The 24180-nt window shown below is 44.9% G+C and overlaps 1 long non-coding RNA gene across 1 annotated transcript; it reads right to left on the bottom strand.

The window, feature by feature from the left end:
- Positions 1-1357: 1357 nt before the first annotated feature.
- On the bottom strand, positions 1358-22001 carry LOC146870481 (uncharacterized). The gene is made up of 3 exons (XR_014978194.1): positions 21956-22001; positions 4357-4411; positions 1358-3945 (listed from the first exon to the last, which is right to left on the bottom strand). It is a non-coding gene; the product is annotated as an uncharacterized LOC146870481 (long non-coding RNA).
- Between the last annotated feature and the right edge of the window lie 2179 nt (positions 22002-24180).

The following is a 24180-nucleotide window of genomic DNA, read 5'->3' as shown; positions in this document are numbered from 1 at the left end:
GGTGTGGAGTGGCGCAGAGTGACAGAGTAGAGTAGAGTGGCATAGGGTAGAGTAGAGTGGTGTAGAGTAGAGTGGTGTAGAATGGTGTAGCATGGCGTAGAATGGAGTGACACAGAGTGGCATTGTGTGAAGTGGCGTAGAGTGGAGTGATGTAGTGTAGAGTCGCGTAGAGTGGAGTGTCAGAGTGGAATTGTGTGTAGTGGAGTGGAATGGCATAGAGTGGTGTAGACTGGAGTGGAGTGGCATAGAGTGGGAAGAAGCAGAGTGGCGTAAAGTATATTGGTAAAGAGTGGTGCAGAATCGAATGGCATAGAGTGGTGTGGAGTAGCGTAGAGCAGCATAGAAAGGAGTGATGTGAAGTCGCGTAGAGAGGCATAAAGCAGAGTGGAGTAGGATGGCGTAGAGTGGCAAAGTTTGGCATGGTGTGGAGTAGGTTGGCATAGAGTAAAGTGGTTTAGAGTAGCATACAGTAGAGTGGAGTAGAGTAGAGTGACAAGTAGAGTGGAGTGGGGTGGCAGTGGAGGGACATAAAGTGGTGTGGAGTGAAGTAGAGTCTAGTGGCGTAGAGTGGTGTAGAGTAGAGTGGTGTAGAGTGGAGTGGTGTAGAGTGGAGTGGCATAGCGTAGAGTGGAGTGGCATAGAGTCGCATTGTGTGGAGTGGATTGGTGTACAGTGGCAGTGTGTGGGTTGAAGTGGCAAAGAATGGCATAGAGTGGCGTGGAGTGGCATAGAGTCAGGTGGCATAGAGAGTCATGGTATGGCATAGCGGGTGGCATAAAGAGGCATGGAGTGGAGTAGAGTGACGTAGAGTGAATTGGCATAGAGAAGAGTGGAGTGGCATAGGGTATAGTGGCGTAGAGTGGAGCGGTGTAGAGTGGAGTGCAGTGGAGTGGCGTAGCGTGGAGTGACATAGCGTGGAGTGGAGTGACATAGCGTGGAGTGGCGTAGAGTGGAGTGGCTTAAAGAGGAGTGTTGGAACTGGCACTATTTTGGTTGGCTGAGGTGGTGCCCTAGCCAGGCAGAACCTACCACTCCCGTCAGGGGTGGGTGAATACACTCATTGTATAACCTGCGCTCACCCTTGGCGAGCTTGGCACTAAGCAGTCAGGCTCATCACAGGCAATGTGTAAAAGCATTAGCACAGCACTCTCACACAATAAATACACTGAGCATCACAAAAGAGACTTCACACGTGGTGTATGTAAATAAAGTTTGTATTCAACACACATTCATTAACACAACATGAACATCATGTATTTCTGGGCATAAATCACATTTGGAAATATCACTAGCAGTACTAGGCCCAACAGTGTTAATATGACATGAGTAGTACGTACACTTGGAAAAGATCCTACTTTACCCTCCAGCACCCTAATGAGATGCGAAACATTGTCATAACTAGACCCACCCTGGCAATTATTACAATTCAATACCACACAGTTATAGGGTGCACCCCAGATCACAACAATATAAAAAATGTGTATACACAGATAAATTACAACACTTTTAAACAGCACCATCGGCCAAGGCCGCACTGGTAAAAAACAATGTCAAATGTAGTATTCTTTTGGCAAGGAATCAAAATGTGAAGCAACACCGCCGTGCTGTGTAATTAACTGGTTAACAGTAATTAACAGGCGGTCCTTATGCAGTCACTCCTGCCATTGATATCAGGCAGGTCTGTAAGGAGCGCACTCGCACACATATGCACAGCACCATAATGCGGTGCAACTGATATCCGGCATGCAGACCCCGTGGCCTAAGCCAAGAAAGATGGTGGGGGGTAGGTAGCAGGGTTAATTAGGTAGCAGTTGACAAATGAAGGTTTGACCACCACTTGAGAAGTGCCCCCACAGGATACGGAGCAGACCCATGCTGAGGAATCAGTCGTTCAATCAAAGAGTTCCAAAATTGTCTTTTTGGCACCCTCCCAGTTTTGCAAAGCATGGTGGGGGGATCACACAGATTCTTGACCCGCTTCCGATTACTCTCAGAAGCATTCCTTAGCCCAGTCAATCACTCTCACCACCCAGGCCCGATTTTGGCAATAATACCTGGCGACACGAAGTTGTCGGGCAGGGCGAGGAGTGGGCACCACGTCAGAAACATGTCAATCAAAGTAGTACCCAGGCAATCCAGGCACAACAGCACACAAATCCACTCCGCCACACCTCCCTGGAAATGGGGCACAATGTCTGGTGCACATTGATACGAGTCGTCCTAGACAGTTCCAGTCACACACAATGAAGAGTCGCAAACACGGTCCCTCCCTGTAAATGAGGCACAATGTCTGGTGTGTTTTGATGCAGGTTGCACCAGAAAACTCCGGTCACACACAACTAAGAGTTGCAAATTCCATACCCCCTGGGAAATGAGGCCCAATGCCTGGTGCGTGTTGATATAGGTCGCACCAGACGATTCCGGTTCCACACACAGGCGCAAGTTCAGCAGTGCCGCACCAGGTAGAATGAGGCACTACTATGGGTATGCCCTCTCCATCGAGGGTAACAACCTGTGAATCAGACACCACACGCAATGAGCATGCAGTCTGTGTGTTGCCGAGAGAGATGCGGCACGATCAACAAAGCGGGTCATGTGGTGTCCAGCAACCGGTGAATCCGCTTATCACCAACAAGACTCTTATGTGTGTTCAGGCCCCCACGATGCAGGGGCCACACTCCTAAAGTTGCAGGCAATACTTTTGGGGCTCTACACAAGGCAAACCTTAGTTCCATACTCACGCCACACTACCAGTTGGGATCCAACAGATGATGTGGGCTCTCCAGGTGTCACAAGTAGATGGTGTGGGTCTCTCACCGGAGGTCTTTGATGTCCCTGAGACCTTCGCAAGAGAACAGGGGCAAGCCAAAAAGCTCTTGGAGAGCACACTTCAGGGTGCCATACAGCTTCAGGTAGTCAGCCCAGGCCAGCCACTATTCAGGAAGGGTGCACAGTCCCTTTCAATGGCAGTAATCCTCTTTGTGCATAACATATTCCTCTGGCAGTGTGCACCATGCAGTTCCAGGATCTCTAGGCCCACTTCCCCTCAAGTATATCTCTACCCTGTTGAAGTATGGCACCAGTTGTTATACTGCAGTGTGCCTTTGAAGTTGGGGGTGGTTCAGAGGGTTTCCCTTTGAACCACAGATGTCTCTTCTACATCTCAGTCCGGTCTACCATGGGGATGTGGAAAACCGATCTTAATCTTAAGTGGGGCCATGATCTGCTTCCCCAGAGGCCAAGTGTCAAACCTCTTCCTCCAATCGATCCAGCCAGACCCTCAAATGGCAGAGGTCTGTCGTTCCAGTTGCATGCCCAATGCTTATAGCTGTCACTGGGAGATGCACAGATGTGCTCCCCAAGCCTCGAGTTTGGACTGGAGTCAAGCTAAAAGACACACAAAGAGTTTCAGAGCAGAGATATGCCCACTTCTTAGAAGTATAGAATAAGTGCGGAAGAAGTCTGCGCCCCTCACTCAACGCAATGTTAAATAGTCCCTAAGGTTTCAATCCCTGATCAGTGAAAATAACCGTGTAATCCAAAATCTCTTTCTTTCTGTAATGTCCTGACACAATTTATTATATTAACTTTTCAAATGTTAACTTTGTGAGTAATCACCTGCATTATTAAATTCAAATACAACTACAAGCAAAGCATATTACATCATATGCAGTACAAATTTCATCATTATACATTTGTTCACAAAGCTACAAACCAAAAAAAAGCCCAATGCATTTCGGGAAGAGTCCCTTCCTCAGGGGCTTATGATTTGCATGTTCTGTATATGCTTCTTATCAAGCATTCTTCAAGACCCTCTGCTGGAACAGCAAAAAATGCAACAGTTTATAAATGATCTTCACAAAGATACCATATATGCTGTATACAAAATGCCAACATTATAGTGTTTGTGCTTGCTGCCACTATCTTCATTTGGTGACGTCGGTGCTGGAAGTGCCAAAAAAAGTGACCGTTAGAGAAAGAAAGAAAGAAATCGCAAACCACCATTTGATGTAACAATTTAAGATTAAAATCAAAGTGAAAGTCAACACGCATGCAAATCAGATGTGGATTACTCGAAAAGACTCGAGTATGAGTTATTTAAGTTATAACAGGAGAGTAAACTCATGCCTTCATGCCGTCTGAAAAGTGCTCAGGGTTAAGAACGTGTTTAGCTAATTGCATCCAAAAGCGGATTCATACCTTAATTAATGCGTAAAACCGAAGGAACAAATGCCACTTGAGGTACCTCAATTCGGTAAATAGTAATTTGTGGACAATCATACTAATCACTAAATTTGTGTGCTCGAATGTGTATGTCAACAAGTGTGATAAACTACAGTGATAACATCCAATTACCTGCTGAATATTCTCAAACTCTGTGCGTCAGCCAGCGCGTGTGTTAAAACGAAATCTGTAAAACAAAGATTGTGTCAGACACGGAAAACCGATGAAACAAGTGCTCTACGTCCAACCCCCGTCACTCCACAAGCTTACCCAAAAGTTCTAAATGCTCCGACCTCCGCTGTGTCAAAATGAAATGTAAGAAGTTCTCCGCGGATAAAAAGAGAGACGTGCTTCTTAAGGAAACAAGAATTTCCAGACAAGCAAACTTAACCTACGCTTTCTAATGTGACTCGCGCTTACCGATAAGTATAAGGTTAAACGATTCAACGTGACCGCATCCGTAACTGCCGATCGTTCGCTGTCTCCAGTCCGAGAACGCCAGCGTGCTTGAGTCTTCAGTCTCCGTCTCGTATAAATGACGTGAGAGGTGAAAAAAGGTTTCGTATAAACCTTATTTACCGTTTATTGGTGCTTTAAAAATAAACAAAGGAGACCGCAAAGTGCAAAACACAGTGGAAGAGTGCCGATTTAAGGCAAATGTTCCAAATGAAAATAAATGTAACAAAACTCCGTAGAAAGTGCGCCGAACCCGAGGTCAATACTCTAACCTGTGTAGTGAGTATAAAAAACACCCGATCTGTGCCCCTCTGCATGTGACATGTGGAATAGATGGAAAAAATAGTCGAAAATTAAACTCAGATTGTGATTTTAAGTGATGAAACATTATAGGTGATGAAACAAACGAAAGTGGGCGCAAGTACAAACTTACATAGGTATTCAAACACTGAGAATGAAAAAAGAGATAACGAAAATATGAGAAATGAAAAATGACACACCACATGATGGAGTATCACAATGTATACATATCCCTCTGGGCATTTATAGTTTATAAAAAACAGAGCATTTCATAATGATCATTCAACCCTTTTGGAATGATGGTATTAAGATATTTAATCCAGAATGTCTCCCTTTGAGCCAACCTCGTGGTGATGTCTATACTGCCAGTGTGAGTGATGTGTTCTAGAATGGTAAATCTCAGTTGTGGTATGCTGTGTTTGGCATCTGCCCAATGTTTGGCTAAACAAGAGTGCTGATTAAGGTTACGTATCCTACTTTTGTGCTCAATAATGCAAGTTTTATTTTGCTCGCTGCCCTTCCTACGTAGACGAGTCCACTTGGGCAACGTATCGCATATATAACACACTCTGTATTGCAGTCTGCGTTGTATTTCAGTTTTATAGGTTTGCCTGTGTGTGGATGAAAGTATTCCCCAGTATGGCATTGCCACACTGCCCACAGTTAAAACATTTCTTCATTCCTTTGAATGATTGAGACATATGTGTCCGTCCAGATTTTAAAAGCTCTGTCAAGTTTTTGGAGCGTGTATGTGCAAGAAGTGGTTTCCCAATGAATACATTCTAAAAGTCAGGTCAGTTTAGCATTTTCCAAAATGTCAGACGGATATCCGTGTTGACGGTACCTTTCTACTTGATCTTGAATCAATGCCTTAGATTCCTCTGGATTTGAAGCAATTCTTTTGATCCTAATGAATTGGGAGACCGGAAGGTGTCTCTTCAATGAGAACGGATGGAAACTGGAAAAATGCAAAGCATTATTCTTGTCTGTCGGTTTGCAGTATACCGAAGTTTCCAAACCCATATCCATGTTCCTGATCTCTTTATCCAAAAATTTGATTTTTTGTGCATTGATGTTGTGAGTAAATTGTATGCGTGGGTTACATTGATTGAGTTGAGAAATGTTATTTTCAAGTTGTGTTTGGTTCCCATGCCAAATGATCAAAATATCATCAATGTATCTCATGTACATGATGAGATGGTGTTTCCAACGCTCATTGTTTAAAATGTATTTATCTTCAAATGCTGCCATGTAGGTATTTGCGTATGATAGGGCCCCGGTAAAGCCCATTAAAATTCCAGTGCGCTGTTGATAGAATTTTTCTTCCCAAGAAAAATAACTGATTATAAGCTAAATGTCAGTAGCTCCAACAAAAAGACACCATGATCTTGTTCCAAATGACTATTGAGTATTCTCCATTCAACAGCTTCTAACCCCTCTCCATGTGGGATTGAGGTGTATAACGATACCACATCAATGGTATATAACAGATCATCTTTGTTGAATTAATGTTGAATACTTTGTAGTTTGATTAAACAGTCCGGAGTGTCCTTCACATATGAACTCCATGCTTGAACCAAGGGTTGTAAATGGAAGTCAATGTATTGACCAATGGGTTCATGTATAGAAGAGCACCCTGCAACAATGGGGCGGAATGGAGGGTTACTCGCGTCTTTGTGCATCTTCGGTAACATATACAGATGAGGCACTTGAGGATTCGAGGATGTTAGATAACGTTTGACATTGTCGGTGATCACACCCATGTCTAATGCATGGTTTAGAATTTGTTCGAAGATCTTCTCGAATTCCTTAGTCCGATCTGATGTTAAAGGAATGTAGGTGTTGGTGTCTTGTACATGCTCCTGTACCTTCAGATTATAGAATACCTTGTCCATTACGACTATGGCTCCTCCCTTGTCTGCTGGTTGAAATATCAAGCTGGAATCTGCGCTTAATGATTTTAGGATTTTTTGTTCACGTGAATTGAGATTGCTGTGTCTGGATTGGTGGTAGCTTATGTGCTGCAAATCTTTTTTGACAAGGAGTTCGAATGTGTCCAGACTTTTATGCGATATGGGAGCCATAAAGTTACTTTTTGGACGAAATTTCTCTTGTGTCTCAATAGATGTTGATATGGTGAGACACGTATGGAAGAACCACCTTAGACGTAATTTTCGCAAAAATGTGAACAACGCAATTTCAGTTTCCAAAGCATTAGATGTGTATGTAGGTATAATGGACATGCCTTTGCTAAGTTCCGCTGTTTCTTCTTGCGTTAAAACTCTGTGAGATATATTCATCACTAGGTTACCGTCTTCTTCAAATTGCGCTGTGGCCTGGAAGTTTGTGTTTTTTTTGCATTTTCCCCTTCTTGTTCGTTGCCCCGTGAAGGATCCCCTTTGTCCGGTGGGTGGTTCGTGACTCAACCCTGTTCTAAAAAAGACTGTTTGGCACTGCCTGATGGTCCTTCTCCACTGTGAGCTCCCAAAGAGTGTGCCTGTGGGGCTGGTGGTCTCTGTATTGATAAGTCTTGGTCGTTTACTATGCTTTCTTACGAAGAATTCACCCCTGGTTTTCTGAAGAATCTCTTCTGGGCGTATGCCTCTGCCCATGTGTACACTTCGTCGAGTGTATAATCGATCGTATCACGCTTGAATTTTCGTAATTTGCGATCATGTACTTCCTTTGCATGTTGATCTAGTCTTGTATTGATGTCATTGAGGGTTTTGGACCAATCTTCCGTGTTCATCTGTTTCGAAATTTCCTCTTGAAGAGTCTGGATTTCTGTGGATAGTTCCCCCAAAATATTCAACAGTTCCTCTATTATCAATAGAATCAAGTCCAATGAGCACTTGTTCAAGATGGCATACCAGCGTGCCATAAAGGATTTATTGTATTTAAATAGCATGGGTTTGAGCGCGATCCGGAGTCCCCTGGGTATCCTTTTGACCTTGTGGTACTATATCAGGGTTGTGGCATGCAAACGTTGATTTATTTCTTTGCACATGGTATATTCCAGTTGTTTAAGTAATTGTTGGACTGTTCCAGGAGTGGTGCTGAATGTTCTGGCTTCGCGTATAAGTAAATAAATGCTTTCCGCATCTTCTGAAGAATACACTTTAGTGTCTGCTTGATTTCCTGTAAGATCAGCTATTTCTTTAAAAGACATTGTATGTCGGGTTCTGGTTGGTGGCATTTCTAAGCTATCAATGACAAAACCACCTATACCACATGACAGGGTTTTTCATTGTGAATCCAAAGATAGGAAACATTATGAGGCTGCTCCTCTGCAACCCACTATACTATTGCAGCCTATAGTTATTTCAATTATTCCCCCATGTTCACCTGTGGGAAGAGCAGACCTCCTGGTAATGCAAACACACCTGGGCATTCTTCACTACCTGGACAGGGAACACATGTGTACCTTCCGTGCCTTTAACCTACCACTTGCTCCATTCCTTGAGATTTGTGCTAGGGGTGCTCTAGTGGTAGTGAAAGGTCCCCTAAGTATTGGCCAGAAGTTTAGAAAAGCCAACATGAGCGTAAGTGTAAGTGTGCACAAACAGGCCTGAAATGGCAGGCTTGACAAATGTTTAAAAACATCAGGTAAGCACCACTTCCTAGTGACGGAAGGAAGTGCAGACTTTCACACTGCATTTACAGTGGAAAAGTGCCAAGTGCACTAAAGCGACTAGAAGAGAATCAGCAAAACCCAGGAGGAAAAAAGCAAAATATTTAGTGAAACACTACCTCAAGTGGGTCACGTCTATCAAGGAGTGACATAAAGTAGAGTGGAATGGAATGGCATAGTGCGGAGTGACGGAAACTGCAGTGGTGTAGAGTATAATGGAGTGGCATAGAGAAGAGTGACTTAGAGTAGAATGGTGCAGAGAGGTGTAGAGTAGACTGGAGTGGTGTAGAGTGGTGCAGAGTGACGCAGAATGGCATAGAGTGGAGTGGCGTAGAGTGGAGTGGCGTAGAGTGGTGCAGAGTGGCACAGAATGGCATAGAGTGGAGTGGAATGGAGTGGTGTAGAGTGGAGTGTAGTAACATAGAGTGGAGTAATGTAGAGTGGCATAGACGAGTACAGTTGTAGGTGTAAGTAACTAAAGCATCAATAGAGGCAGCAGATCGTGTGAAAGCAACAGAAATAGGAAGCTGTATGCCCGTATTAAAAGTAGTTAATCACATTGCACATCCAGGCATTATAACAAAATGCTAATAGAATTAATAAAATTAGCGCATTGCAAAAAGACGAGAAAAAACAAAGATAAGGAAGAACACTTGTCTCCAGGGAGTAGCTAACACAAGAAAGGAAGGATATCCTATGGGAGCAAAGCAATGGAAAGATTGCAAATGAGAGTGACAATAAAAACAACTAATGTTATGCTGTGGGTGAGTTGCAATTCCACTGATCGCTGGCCACTCAGTATAGTATCTAGTTACATGAAAGCGAGAGCAGAATCAAAAGCCAGTGTGACATGGACCTTAGTGCAAGGAAGGAAATGCCCCCCAGCTAGTATTTGAATTATGAAATACAACAATAATCAGGATTAAGTAGACCCCGAGGCCTCTGGGGCCCAGTGCCACTGCACCTGTTGCACCAACGGAAACTACGCCCTCGCATATTACATAAATATTTAATGACGCCTTAGCTAAAGTAAACCCAACATTGATAGCAAAATGAAGCTAATAGTTTATGATGGCACAAACAAAAGCCATCCATTGGTCTAATGTAGGACAATCCGTTTAATTAAATTCATAATAAAAATGTTTGATCGTAATAGGCAGAGGGACGTGACTTGCCCTGGTAAGTCAAAGTCAAAAATGAGCATTATTCGATTTTGTTGTAAAATCATAAAAGCACATATTTCATAGTACAATAGATAAAAACATAAAAAAAATTATATAATAAGATATAGCATCGTCATATATTTACATATAAAAATTATATAGAAAAAAGATAAAAAGTGAAATTTCAAACACTTCAGCCTAGGTTACCCCTGCCCCCATGGTATTCCTCACTCCTATTGATAGTCTCAAATAGGAGGAGACCGCTTTTACCACAAGAGCTGTTTCTAATTGCTTCAATTTATAATATGCTGCTCTGCAACTCCTAATACCCCATTTTATAAGGATCGGCTTCAAAAACCTTTTCCTCGCAATCGTATAGAACTTACAAAATAGAATGCTGTGAATGTTAGACTGATCGGCTAAGTCATCACAGGGGCACTTCACTAATGATTTGGACCAATCATTACAATTGGGAAATGTTAACAGTCGAAAAAACGTGCCAACCCGGAACCTTGTCAACAACATCCTCAAAAAAGGACTAGGTTCTAGAAATAAATACGGTTGAATGCCTACATGAAGAATCAATGAATGGTTTTCCAGGGTTGTGCATTTATCCTTTTCAGCAAGCCTCCTTTTATCCTGTAAAAACTCCGAGATCATTTTTTTAAGTGTACGTTTGGGGACCGTTTCTAGGCAAATTGGGTTTTCAAAATATTCTTTATGCCCTATATCCGATGCCATGGTTTTGATATACTGTAACCACTTAATATTTGCAGCTCCGTCTAAAGCTAAGCAATCAGAAACTACATCTCTATTTAAAGATGTTTCTGGTGTTACCCAAATTTTATGCCATAAGAGCAGTGGGGCAGATTTAATCGTATCATCGATAAAAGGTATCCCAAATTCATTATGACTGAAATAAGTGGACATGGATTTGGGGGCTGCCAACAGATAGCGAATAAAATCATTTTCAGTTCGTTGTATCTGGTCTGCTTTAACAATCCCCCAAAGTCCTGCCCCATAGGTACCAGTAGGAATGCATTTTGCTTTATAAATTTGTACAAGCTCCTTAACTGGTCGGCCACCTAATTTCCTAGAGAAATTTAACAGAGCACCGTTGGCCCTACTAAAGGCCAATTTTCTGGCGACCACTGCCCCTTTCCAATTCCCTCTGCTATCAAAATTGACTCCTAGATAGCAGAAGCTGTCGGTATTTTTAATCTTATCTCTTTTCAGTAAGATTGCCTTACAATGTTTTCTAGAGGTGCTACATGTCATAGAATATGTTTTAGAGACGTTAATTACTAGTCCACGAGTGTTCATATAGTCTGAGAATTCGACCACCGCCCTTTGTAGGCCAATAAAGGTACGTGACATTATTACTGCGTCATCCGCATATAGAAGAATGGGGATGGATGTTCTCCCAACAGCGGGGTATTCGAACTGAAAGTCCCTAAGATGTTGTCCTACGCTATTAATATATAGGGTGAAGAGGAAGCGTGCTAAGATGCACCCTTGTCTAACTCCTCTCTTGATGTTAAATTTATCAGAACAAGCCCCCCCCTCTCCCGTAACGTACCCTGGCCCCCGCATCCCTATATAATTCTCTAATAAATAGAAGGATCTGTTGATCTACACCCATGTCACTAAGCGTTTTCCATAACATAGAATGATCTACGCAGTCAAACGCGGAACTTAAATCCACAAATGTAATAAATAGGCTTTCCTTCTTGGCTTGGGTATACTTTGCAGTGAGCAACGCTAAATTCAAGCCCTGTTCAATTGTGCCTTTGCCACTTTGAAAACCATATTGTAAATTTGATATGATGTCTTGATCCTCTGCCCAAACCTGGAGCCTATTAAGAATAATCCTGCCTGCAACCTTCATTAAGGCATCCAAAAGGGATATAGGTCGGTAGCATACGGGGTTGTTCCTATCCCCTTTTTTAAAGATGGATATAACCAGTGCCTCTGACCAAGTTGAAATAAAGCCAGAGGCATTAGCACAATTTAGTACATTTGTTAATAGAGGTGACCATAATAGTATCTCAGATTTAAATAAATCGATCGGGACTCCATCCGGTCGCGGAGTTTTTCCCGAGGCACTATCCTTAATGGCCTTAATAACCTCCGCGTGATCAAAAACAACCCCCAGTGGGAATGGGTTTAAAAGTTCCTGGTTATCCATGTCATTATTGTGCACAATCACGTTAGGGTTCTTATATAATTTACTAAAATGCATAACCCAGACAGCCCCTGATATGGCTATGTCAATAGTATCGGTCTCTCTATCTGACAGAAAAGGGGCGTTTACGGCTCTCCAGAAGGCTACATTATCATTTCTTAGACAAGCCTCATGGAGGTTCTGCCAAATTTCAGCTTTTAACTCTGTTTTTCTTCTGGCTAAAGCAACCCTATATAATTTTCTAGTCTGTCTTACCAGTTCCAATGATCTCGGAGTTTCATATAAGGCCATTTTCAGATTTTGGTGCGCCTTTGAGCAATTTTTATCAAACCAACTCTTTGCTTTATACGTACGGGTTTTATATTCTTTTGACAACATTTTTTTAATCTCAGAGACTATTGCACCAAAAGCGTCTAAAACTTGCTGGTTGCTTTCAGACAAGGAAAGACAGATTTGTAGCTGATCGTAAACTTTAATAACCAGTTTATACATAAAGAGTTTTCGATCAACTTTTGCCCAATTGATGCAATAGCCATTAGTACTAGCCAAATTAATTGGTGTATCATAAATGACCTCGGAGTTTGGTACTGGACCCTTTTGTCCTAGACAGAAAGAAATAGGATAATGATCGCTTTGGGAGGCATCTAATGTCTCCCACGACAAAACTAGGGAACGGTATCTAGAGGATAGAAGGGCAAAGTCGATTATTGAGTTTGCCCCTCTCCCATTAAATGTTGGTTTAAATTCTGCCATTGGCGAGCAGCTTTCATTTACATAGCCGAGATCGAACTCGTACATCAAGGAATTTAATAGATCCCCCAACCTAGAGTGACAAAAATGAGTAGGTATATCTTTCTTATCCTCGGCAAGGGGGCAAGTACCGGTAACATAACTAGTGCATAGGGAGCAATTAAAGTCACCAACCCATAAGAGAGCCAAATCTGCATCACCCTTTTTTTCCATCACTTTCAGTGATTTTCTCAGACTGGCTATCATCTCTTCCCATTGGGAAGAATGGATTATTATAAAAATTTATAATGGCCATGTTTTTTATGACCGGCCAGCTAACTACTAGAATCTGGTAGCAATCTGCCGTAATAAACTTAGTAGCTACAATCCCTGATGTATTGGAAATATAGGTGCATAAGCCCCCTTTGTTTCTACCATGGGTGCTGACATTGGCAGGTGTATTAAATGTTTGGTATCCCAATAAATGAGTCTCATGGACCGTCCAGGTTTCCTGGAAACACAAAATATTGTCTTTATTTGTAATCTCAAGCCAGTCTAGACGATCTACTTTGTCCTTTAGACCCGCTAAATTCCAGGAGACTATCAACTGGCCATTTTGGAAAATCTTATGTATGGTATTAGCCAGGCCCTCCCTCCGCCCACTAGCTATTAAATATTCATTTCTAGCTGCTATAGTATCAGGGGACCATAGAGGTGTGTCATCTTCCCTCGCGTTCTCATCGGTCCAGGTTGTAAGTCAGTCCACTCCCTCAAGACCTGAAAGAGGGGAAAAGCGATTAACAGTGGCAAAGTGTGGCATTGGTCCCACCGTAGGCCTGATATTATGATGTCTTGATCTCAGTATATTTCCTACTAGGGCCCTTGGGTAGAAATAACTTAGGTCTCGGGTGGAAATGCCATCCTCAAGACTCTCTGAATACCAATCCCTGAGGTAGTCTGTAGCCCTAAAATTAATTATAATAATATCCCCATGTAGGTCCTTTGGTCTTTGACCTACCCATTCCAATCTTCTGATATGTAGGATTTCGCCATCTATATTAGGGGGTAGTGGCCTATTCATGCTTAGCCAATATACTACCTTGTTCTTAAGGTTCTGATGGGCTTCAAATTTCCCCTTAGTCAGCTCTGGGACCCCTGTAAGTACAATGACGTAGGGTTCTGCCTCCGGTGGGAGATCTATATATTGAACAGGTCCTTTACGTTTTCTGTCTGGGAGGGGTCTCTTATCAGTGTATCCCTGTTCGTATTCCTGCTTTTTACCTTGGGCTCTGAATCTCTCTTCCCTGAGATTTGTTAGCTCAGGGGTCAAGGTCGTAACCTTTTTAGCCGAGGTGTTTTCATGTGTATGAGATAAAGGATCTGTGCGGTTTGCCTAATTAGTTGAATTCGGCACTACCCTCGGGACAGTGGGAATTAAATCAGATCTATTTGCCAACATTTCCTTCAATAAGTTTGTGTTGGCAATACCAGTGTCTTGAATGCAACCCAGTTGCTCTGCCATTTTCTTTACTCTCTCAATGAGTGGTAATATTAACGATTTGACCAACTTCTCTATATTTCCCATTAGTGCTTGATGAGAATGTGCAATTGAATGATCTTGGACGAATTTACTATCTGATGTACCTTTAGTTTTTATGGGGCTAGTGACTATTTTAGAATTTTTCGCTCGATTTCCTTTTTGCTTATTGGAGTTTTCCCAGTAACTTTCTTAATTGGAGAATTGCTCGCAGTCACTACTACTTGCTCCTCCATAGAAGTATCCGATTGAGGTCCTATGCTAATATCTATAGTATCAAGGTCCCTACTCCTATCTTGTGACTTTGTTAGATCTTGTAATTGTGGGGGAATACCAAGATCACTTATTAAGTCTCTATCTGTGGCTTGGTTAGACGGAGTGGTAGCTAGCTGTATGGGTCCCAGGGAGGAACGTTTGTTTAAGAGTTCTGAGGACAGGCGCCGCTCAGTGAGCGCGATTTCGCGTTCCAAGACTGAAACAGCCCTGATCATGAAATGTTCTAAAGTACCTCTAACTGACCCAGCCACCCCAGATGCCCTACCTGTTTTTAGTCGAGTATTCATTATACCGGGGAGAATATAGCTAAGTATGCAGACACAGTTGACAAATACCTTAGTAAGAGGACATAGGATATACGGTTGGGCTATAGTCTTTCATGGATGTTCTCAGTAGGTCGAGCCAAGGGGAGTGGCCCAGCCCAGCCTTGACCGGCCTCGGACGGCCACAGACGGCCCGCCCTTTGCCCGGGCTTAGCCCAGACGGTCCCGCGCGCGTCCCGCGACGCGGAGGAAGCAGCGATGATTTAAGCGCCGCCGGGCGGGGAAGTGGGCGTGGGTAGGTGTGTCCGAGTCTCCAGGGATTCTGGGATCTGTAGTCCCTCCACTCTGCGGCCGCTTGATGGAGACTAGCGGCGGCGGAGGGGAACAACAGAAAGAGTCACCGTGCTGTCACAGCGCCAAGGAAAACAGCGTCTGAGGATCTCTGAGTGCAGCAGGGCTCCAGCAAAACTCCCGTGAAAAACAACTGCTCTCTGCAGGTAGGCTCCCACTCCACCGAGGGAGCAGCGATGATTTAAGTGCCGCCGGGCGGGGAAGTGGGCATGGGTAGGTGTGTCCGAGTCGCCAGGGATTCTGGGATCTGTAGTCCCCCCACTCTGCGGCCGCTTGATGGAGACTAGCGGCGACGGAGGGGAACAACAGAAAGAGTCACCGCGCTGTCACAGCGCCAAGGAAAACAGCGTCTGAGGATCTCTGAGTGCAGCAGGGCTCCAGCAAAACTCCCGCGAAAAACAACTGCTCTCTGCAGGTAGCTCCCACTCCACCGCACTCATCCTGCCTGATATCTCGTCCCAGATGGCCATCTATTCTGCATCGCGGGTGCCCTGTTCCCACGGGACCCATGGTGACTTAGATCAAAACTGCCAAACGTGGGGCCCAGCGGCGGGCTAATGAAGATGCGAGGGCTGGATGGCCATTACAGTGAAGGACTCACATGAGGGTAAGGCCTGACGGGCTGATACTTCGAGCCCGCTGGGACCCTGGCGGCAGATGGAAATGCGAGCCCTGCCCTGGGAGGCCCGATAGCCATCGCAGAGGTCAACACTCCGAGTAGTGGCCAAGAGCGTGCTTCTGGGCTGGCTGGCTCTGCAGCTGTGACGCCTGTCGATGGCAGAGCAAAGTGAAGACTGCAACCACCCTCTGCGTTGAGTGACCCACCGGGAGAGCCTCTATTCGGGGGGCTGGGTGGCATTTCCTCCCGATGATCCACCGATGCCATGTCGGCGACACCTTCTGGCCCCTTAGGACACTAGGAACTTGCAGGGCTTCTACGTGGATGTAACCTATGATTGGACTGGAGACAGGGTGAACCAGGAACAGGGGCCATATTAATGCACCAGGTACGGCGTGGAAGAAGACAGTGCCTTGAACGTGGGTGAGCTGACCCCCAGTGCACATACACTGCAAGTCCCAGCCACTAGCTCTGGACGCAGAGAGACACAAGAGGAGGCACCCCTCCCCCCCTCTTTCTCTCTCCATCAATATAACATCTTCTGGGCAACTCTTTTGGGAGCCTTAGAAATAACGGACAGTGAGGCCAGGGGAGGTACAGGAGATGACCCCTCCCCCCCGGAGTGTGGCCCACAAAACTTGCTAACTGCATAGCCTAACTATGGGCAAAGTTATAAACAAGAGTTGAGGTCATCCGAGATGGCCCATTGGACAGCCAAAGTACGTCTGCATTGCTACTGAAATGCACGCGAAAGGATGCGATACTCATAGATAATGCCGAGAGATTCTTACAGACCATATGGGACTCCCGAACTGCCCTGGAGCAATGGCTGTAGACATGGGTCCATTGCAAGCAGATACTAATAAATGATCTGATATGGTGGAGAAAACTGAATCAACGTTTGCCACGCTGTAACTCACTGTAGCTACACTGCAGTTCTAGAAGAAAGAAATGTGCCAAGAACTGAAAGCTTTGCAGGAAAGAGAGGAAGATGCCGAGGGACTTTACCACCCAAAAAACTTTAGAGTGGTTGGCTTGCCGGAGCATGTCCAAAAGCCCTCAGCAGGACTGTTTTTGGAAAATTGGTTGCTTGCCACAATGCTCACAATTACTCAATCCGAGTTTTTGCGGTGGAAAGAGCACACAGGGTGCCAGCTAAACCACTACCTTCTGGCGCCCCCCCAAGACTCATGGTCACTAGATTGCTGAATTATCACAGTCAGGATGAAATCCTGCAGAGAGTCCATGCCCATGGCCCCTGGGACCACAAAGTTCTTATATTCCCTGATTAGACCACAGCGATGCAGAAGAAACGCCAAAATTACACAGGAGTAAAGCAGGAAGTCAAGTCACTGGGGCTACCCTTTGGCCTCCTCTACCCAGCAAAGCTGTGTGTCACACTTAACAACAAAACTTTTTCACTGCCCCTGAGGAGGCCTGGACGTGGCTTGAGGGAGAATGCCACAACCTATTCTGACTGCAGACCAACAGACCTAACACCAAGCGGGGATGGCGTCCAAACCGTTTGGTGTTAGGTCTACCACTATTTGGAGCCCCCACAAAGGAAAAAGTGATAGGTTATATAATTTTATAACACGCGCAGCTACTCCGAGGAGTGTCCCGGCGCGAATCCAAGAGGAGTCACAGATCTAACACTTAGCGAAGAGGTAGGTTTTTAGATGTTTCTTGAAGGCCAAAGGGTCTTGGGTATCGTGAAGTGCAAAAGGAAGGGCATTTCATGCCTGGGCGGCTTTCACGGCCAGGGAGCACCCGCCCAGCCTGTGGCGAGTGAAGCAGGGCACTTTAGCTAAAAAAAGTGCTGATAAGCGTAGTTGTCTCAGCGGGACATAGAAGGAAAACCGCTTCTGCAAATAGGCAGGAACATGACCATGGATGGCACGATGGGCAATAACAAGGGATTTAAATTTAACCCGTTCGGCCACGGGAAGCCAGTGAAGTGAGCGAAGATGTTCACACACGCTACTCCTATTGGAAATTCCAAGGAGAAGCCTGGTGGCCGCATTTTGGACAACCTGGAGTTTACTCAATGAATATCCCCGGATGCCCACATACAAAGCGTTGGCATAATCCAAGCAGGAGAGAATGAAAGCGTGGATGACCGTCTCTTTAGCAGGCCTAGGGAGAAGAGGAAGGAATCTCCTTAATGTTTTGAGGAGGCCAAAGCAGCTGCCAGAGAGCTTCTTTACCTGGGTGGAAAAGGATAAATTATCCTCGAACCACACTTCCAGGTTCTTAGCAGATTTTCCATTAGAAGTCGGCAGGGGGAACCGAGGAGGCCAGATGTTATCTCTGAAGCCGGGGGGGAAATTACCATAAAGGAGAATCTCCGACTTGTCTTCGTTACATTTCAGTTGCGCGGCAGCAAGCCACTTGAATACCGAAGACAAGCAGTGCTGGACAGAGGATACAGAGTCCGCATCCTTTTCCCAGGTAAAAAGGATCTCGTATCATCTGCGTAGGCAATCACCTTAGCCCCCAGGTCCTCAGCCAGGTGGACCAGAGGAGTGACGTAGATGTTAAGAAGGGGGCTTAGGGAGGACCCCTGCGGGACCCCTGTGGCGACCAGCTGCGGGGCTGATGCAGCCAGCAGCAGCCAGACCTGTTACACCCGCCCTTCCAGGAAGGATCTAAGCCAGCCCCAGGCAGAGCCCAAGATGTCAATCTCAGTGAGCCAGGCAAGGAGCAGTATGTGTGGGACCATGTCGAAAAAGTAGAGAAGAGAGTGACTCTGGTGTCAGACATTTAAATGAGGAAAAAATCTTGAGTCCAGCAGGGATCAAGTGGTGCAGAGGAGATGGGCTGTGAGACAGAGACAACAATATCAGATGAACTAAAGTCATTGTCGAGGGGCCAGAGAGTCACATCCAGGTCGGCAGATGATCTGATTTGACTCCACACAGACTAGGCAGGGTATTTTACAGGATGGAAGTGGCGAAGGCCACAAAGGACCACAGACCGGGGCTGCGTTGAACACTTCTGATGCAGTGGGGGTCACGGCTGCTCTGACTGAATTCATTTTCACCCCTCATAAAACACTACAAATGTACAAGCATACATGGACTTGTGTTATGCTGTTACTTTTGTTGATTGAGGTTCTTGTTGAAATGATCGAAGCATGTTTTGCCTTGACTGGGGCATTGGGGAACAACCACAAACTGACGTCAAGACATGATTATTACCTGGGGCTTAGACCACACTTCCTATACTTCGCCATGGCTAAATACACAACTAACGCTTCCAGGCAGTGTGCGCTGAAGCCCTTCCTTCACTTCCCATGTCACCCCGTGGACATGGCCCAGACATATAATATGATCATCTGAAATATCCATGGACTAAGCCAGCACAAGTCGTGCAACACTGCCACAGAGAGCGGAGACGGCTTCATTAATACCCGATGAAGTCCGAAACCAGGGATTAAGGGTTCTAATTGAACGAATACAGGTGGAGTAACCTAATCCCACCTTTTCACTGGAGACCCTATTAACAGAGGGCCCCCATCACTTTTTAGGTCCTGTAGAAAGCCCAGATGACCCCTAGGGGCAACTCAAAGGGCTGAAACATGTCGACCTTTTTACGGACACCCCACAGTGCATTAGACCATAATTAGTCTTCCTGTGCACACCAAGACCTTTTAATCATCTCAAATCCAGTCTGATTAAAAGTACGTTCTGGCTATACGAGATTTTTAGTACATTTCACTTCACTTCACTTCACCTAACACAATCACTTATCTCTAGATCACTACTGAAATAACCAGTGGGCCAACCTCCGGGTGGAGGAAGCACATAACTAACCCTATGATGATGCTGTCACGTTGTTAACAACAGAGCGGAGAATCAAGATATACCATTTTTTTCAACCTGTTAATGTGAATGAGGGTTTTTTATCGGTACATTGTACGAATATTGCAAACCCTGGTTTTTTCAGGTCAAGTGATCCACTCCCCACTTGATTTTTTGAGTCCACACACACTGCCAGCCAAGCACCAGTCCAAACACACTGCCAGCCAAGCACCAGTCCACGCACACCACCAGCCAAGTGCCAGCCTACACACACCGCCATCACATATAGGATTTTTTTATACAAAAAATAAAACACAAACAAACTGCAAATAGATACAAATCTACTAACACAAAATCTGAAACTAAATACATTGCACAAATGCCAACCTTGAAACTGAACAAAAAATATAAAACAATAGAGACCAGGCAGTTCACTTTACCACTCATGGATACTCCCAAAAATTATTTTGCGTGTGGTACATTCTAAAACAAGCAGGCACACACCGCCCAGGGTTAGAAGGACACTCGGGCAGTACATACGAGTCTCCTTCCGCGTACCTCTTCGCCAACAGACTCTACATCTCCTACTGGGAAAGTCTTTTGAGGGTGTGGGAGGAATGTGATCAGGAAAGTGGTGATCTTTCAATCTAGCTACATCCTCCACCACTCCAACTCTAGGAACACTTGCCTGTTCCACTAAAACAAGGCTGCCTATTACAGACTCCTGAAACTTAGCAAAAGTCATCTTTGACTCAGGACAAGAATCCTTGAATACAACAAAACCATTAAAGGTTGCCAAGTGGAAAAGATGGATAGCCAACTTCTTCTACCAAATGTAAGCCTTACGAAGAGTAGCGTAAGGTTCCAATCTCTGATCTACTCTGTCAACACCACTCATGTGCCTATTATAGTCTAAAATGCACACAGGTTTGCGCGCTTCATCAACCTGACCCCAAACAGTCACAGGTGAAGTGCTTTCATAATGGATGGTAGTCAGCATGTAGACATCTCTCCTGTCTGAAAACTTCACAGCTAGAAGTTCCTCGCAACGCACTGCACTGTCCCCGCACAAGCTTTTGACAAACTAGTTCTTTAGGGAAACCTTTACAGTTAGAGCGGATTGTGCCACAAGCAACAGTGTCCATTTTGGCCAATTCCCTGAACAACCGCACATCAGTGTAGCAGTTACCCACATATAAATGGTGACTTTCGTTAAAAAGTCCTCTACCAAGTTCCCCCACAATTTTCTCAGTCACTCCAAAAGTGGACGGACAACCAGGGGGGTTAATCCTGGATTCCTTACTGGTGTACACCCTGAAATTAGAGACATATCCAGTCCTACTGTAACACAGCATATACAGCTTAATTCCATAGCGTGCCCTCTTACTAGGAATGTATTGCCTAAAAATCAAGCAACCCTTGAACAAGACCAAAGACTCATCCACTGCTATTTGTTTTCCTGGAGCATAGATCTCAGAAAATCGATCTACAAAGTGATCAATGACAGGCCAAATCTTAAAAAGACAGTCACACTCAGGGTGATCTCATGGCAACGCTAAACCATTATCGACAAATGCAGCATCCGAAGCAGAAGCAAATACCTATCACGACTTATGACTACCGGAAATATAGCCTTTGCCATCAAGGGACTAGTAGACCAATATGAAGACATTGATGGCTTCCTTAGCAAGCCCATCAAAAAAGTTAAACCCCAGAACTTCTTCATCTCTTCCAGATTTGTGGGAGCCCACCGGGTAGCTCTAGAATGGGGCTTAAGACTGGCACTGTTTTCCCTCAAAAACTGTTCAGCATACAAATTAGTCTGCTCAACAATCTCTGCCAAAAACACATCGTCCATAAACAACTGAAAAAAAATTATCGGCAAAAAGTTTTCTGTGTTCACTCTACACCCTGGAACACCAGTAAAGTCTGGCAATGCCGGCTGCTCCATGCCTGGGGCAACCCAGAGGTAATCACTTCCAACAGTAAGCCTTGCAGCCCCAGGCTGCAACCCAGATGCCTCTTGCCGCACTATCAGCACATCAATGTCCTTCTCTTACACAGGCACTTCATCCGCACTAAGAGTAGCTTCATCCACACTGAGAGTAGCTTCATCATCCGATGATTCCATGAGGAGAGAAAACTCACTGCCTGAACCTTCCCCTCCCTCCCCTGCCTCAGATGCAGAGTCAGTCTCTGAACCATGGTCAGAGGAAGACTCAAAAAGCATACCAACAACCTGCTGAGCAGTAATCCTGTGGCTAGCCATTATCCTTACTAAGAAAGGTGACTGCACAAACAAGTCAACAACAACCAACACTGTTCAAAATAAGTAAGTAAACAAAAGTGTGCCTTTATCACAAAGATCTATATACTCAAAAACTATACGATTCACTTGCAAGAGACAGCTACACTCACCAGCGCCTACTCTGCAGAGACACAGCAAAAACCAATGATATCCCACTAGAAAGAAAAAAACAAAACCAATTACTCACAAGAGAACAAAATACACATCGAGCACAAATGCAAAAAGTTTTTGACACTCAAAACACAGAAGCCAAACATACTGCTATTATTACACCATTTGCAAAAAACACATTCATGCAGAGAAATGAAACTCATTTACATTGTACAAAAAAAAGTCTCTTACCAAACACATGCAACTACACAAACAGCAGAACCACCAGCTACGAAACCGCAACCTGGAACAGTCTAAAGAGCAAAAGCCTTGAACTAGAACAAAAAGGGAGAAATAAAGCATTAAAATTGCAATTCACAAGAAATAAAACAATTAATATTATAACACGCTATGTCACTACCCAAATGGTCAATCTGCTAGATGGGCCTTCAAATAGGGCTGAGGAAAAAGGGGGGTTATCTTGCCCGAGGGATCGGGTGAGGTTGTTTGCCAGGCAGATCTGTCCCCCAGGTGGAGCAGATAACAGTCAGAAATGTGCCCCCCTTGCAAAAGAAATAAATCCCTGGTGCCTAATAGGGTTTTCTGCCTCCCCCTAAGGCAGAAAGGCCAAAAAAATGGGTAGATCTGTCCCAGGGGGTGTAGAAAAAACATTAACCAAATTTTACACCCTTGGAAGTAACCATGTCGCTTCCATTACACACAAAACAAAATGCCTGGAGCCTAGTGGTTTTTTTGCACCCCCCCCCCCCCCCCCCCCCACCAGGGCAGAAAGGCCTTCGGCCCCTAGGAGGGGCAGAATACACACAAAAAAACCTGCCCCCTGGAAGCGACCCTTGCCCAAGGGGTCGCTTCCATTTTTATTACAAAAAAGGCCCTGGTGTCTAGTGGGGTTTTCTGACCCCAGCCCCCCACCCCCCGGGGCAGAAAGGCGAAAAACAGGCTGATATGCCCCCAGGGGGGAAAGATTACACATATAAAAAATATTTGCCCCATGGAAGCGACCCTTGCCCAAGGGGTCGCTTCCATTTTCAATTTATTTGAAATCCCTGGCTGTAGTGGGCTTTCGGGGCAGAAAGGCCAAAAAACCCAGCCAATCTGTCCCTAGGGGGGGCCGAAGAGTCTTAAAAATATGGTGCCCCTTGAGGAAGTGACCCTTGCCCAAGGGGTCACTTCCAATTAAATTTTAATAAAACATCCCTGCTGTCTAGTGGGTTTTTCAGCCCCCCTGGGGACAGAAAGTCCAAAAACACGGGCCGATCTGCCCCCAGGGGAGGCAGAAAACACATACATGAATATTTGGCCCCCTGGAAGCGACCCTTGTCCAAGGGGTCGCTTCCATTTTAAATTTACAACAAATCCCCGGCTCTAATGGGCTTTTCTGCCCCCCCCCCCCCCCTGGGGCCAGAAACGCCAGAAATCCAGCTGATCTGTCCCCGGGGGGGGGGTGGGGGGGGGGGCAGAAAAGTCTTCAAAATAATATGCCCCAAGAGAAGGCGACTTCCTTTACATCAAATGGTGATCCCTGGTGTCTAGTGGGGGCATTCCTGCTGCACGATCGTGACGCTGTGCACGGTTGTGCAGCAGGAATGCCCTGCATTGAGACATCAGGGGAGAGGAAAAACTCTTCTGTCTCCCCGATGCCTCAATACACTAAAAGAGGCCCCCACCGCCCCACCGGAGCACACAAAACGTATCCTCCCTCTAGGACGCCTGGAAGCAAATGGCTTCCAGGCATCCCAGCTGTCAGGACGCACTCCTTTCCTCAGGATCTGGACGTGAAGATACAATGGGCCCACCTCTCGATACCTTCAACTCCGTATTTAAGTACAACAGAGTTTTGAAGTGATCGAATGTGGGGGATGGGAACAGCTGGGAAGGAGATCTGAAAAGGAAAAGTTAGGCACAAACACAACATTAACAATATATCTCTATCGAGAATTCTCTGAGTTTTTCCTAGCTCCGTATTGCTTATCAATGCTCTCATCTACCATTATGCACTAGAGTTAAACGCACTCAAAAAATGACAGTTGCCAACACTCATTGGAATTCTGTAAATGCTGTGACTTTATCTTTAAGGCGTGATACTGAGCTTTACCTCTACAACTTGGCTTTCTTTATAGTTTCCTCACTATCGGTAATCCCAAGAGGTAAATATGTGCAAATATATTTAATAGAAATACAAACACTGAAAACAATCAAAATAAATAGGCAAATGCAGACAGTT

Source organism: Triturus cristatus, chromosome 1_1 (assembly GCF_964204655.1).
Source record: "Triturus cristatus chromosome 1_1, aTriCri1.1, whole genome shotgun sequence".
Taxonomy (NCBI): domain Eukaryota; kingdom Metazoa; phylum Chordata; class Amphibia; order Caudata; family Salamandridae; genus Triturus; species Triturus cristatus.
The sequence above is the reverse complement of the archived record's forward strand: the minus strand, read 5'-3'. Positions and strand labels throughout refer to the sequence as shown.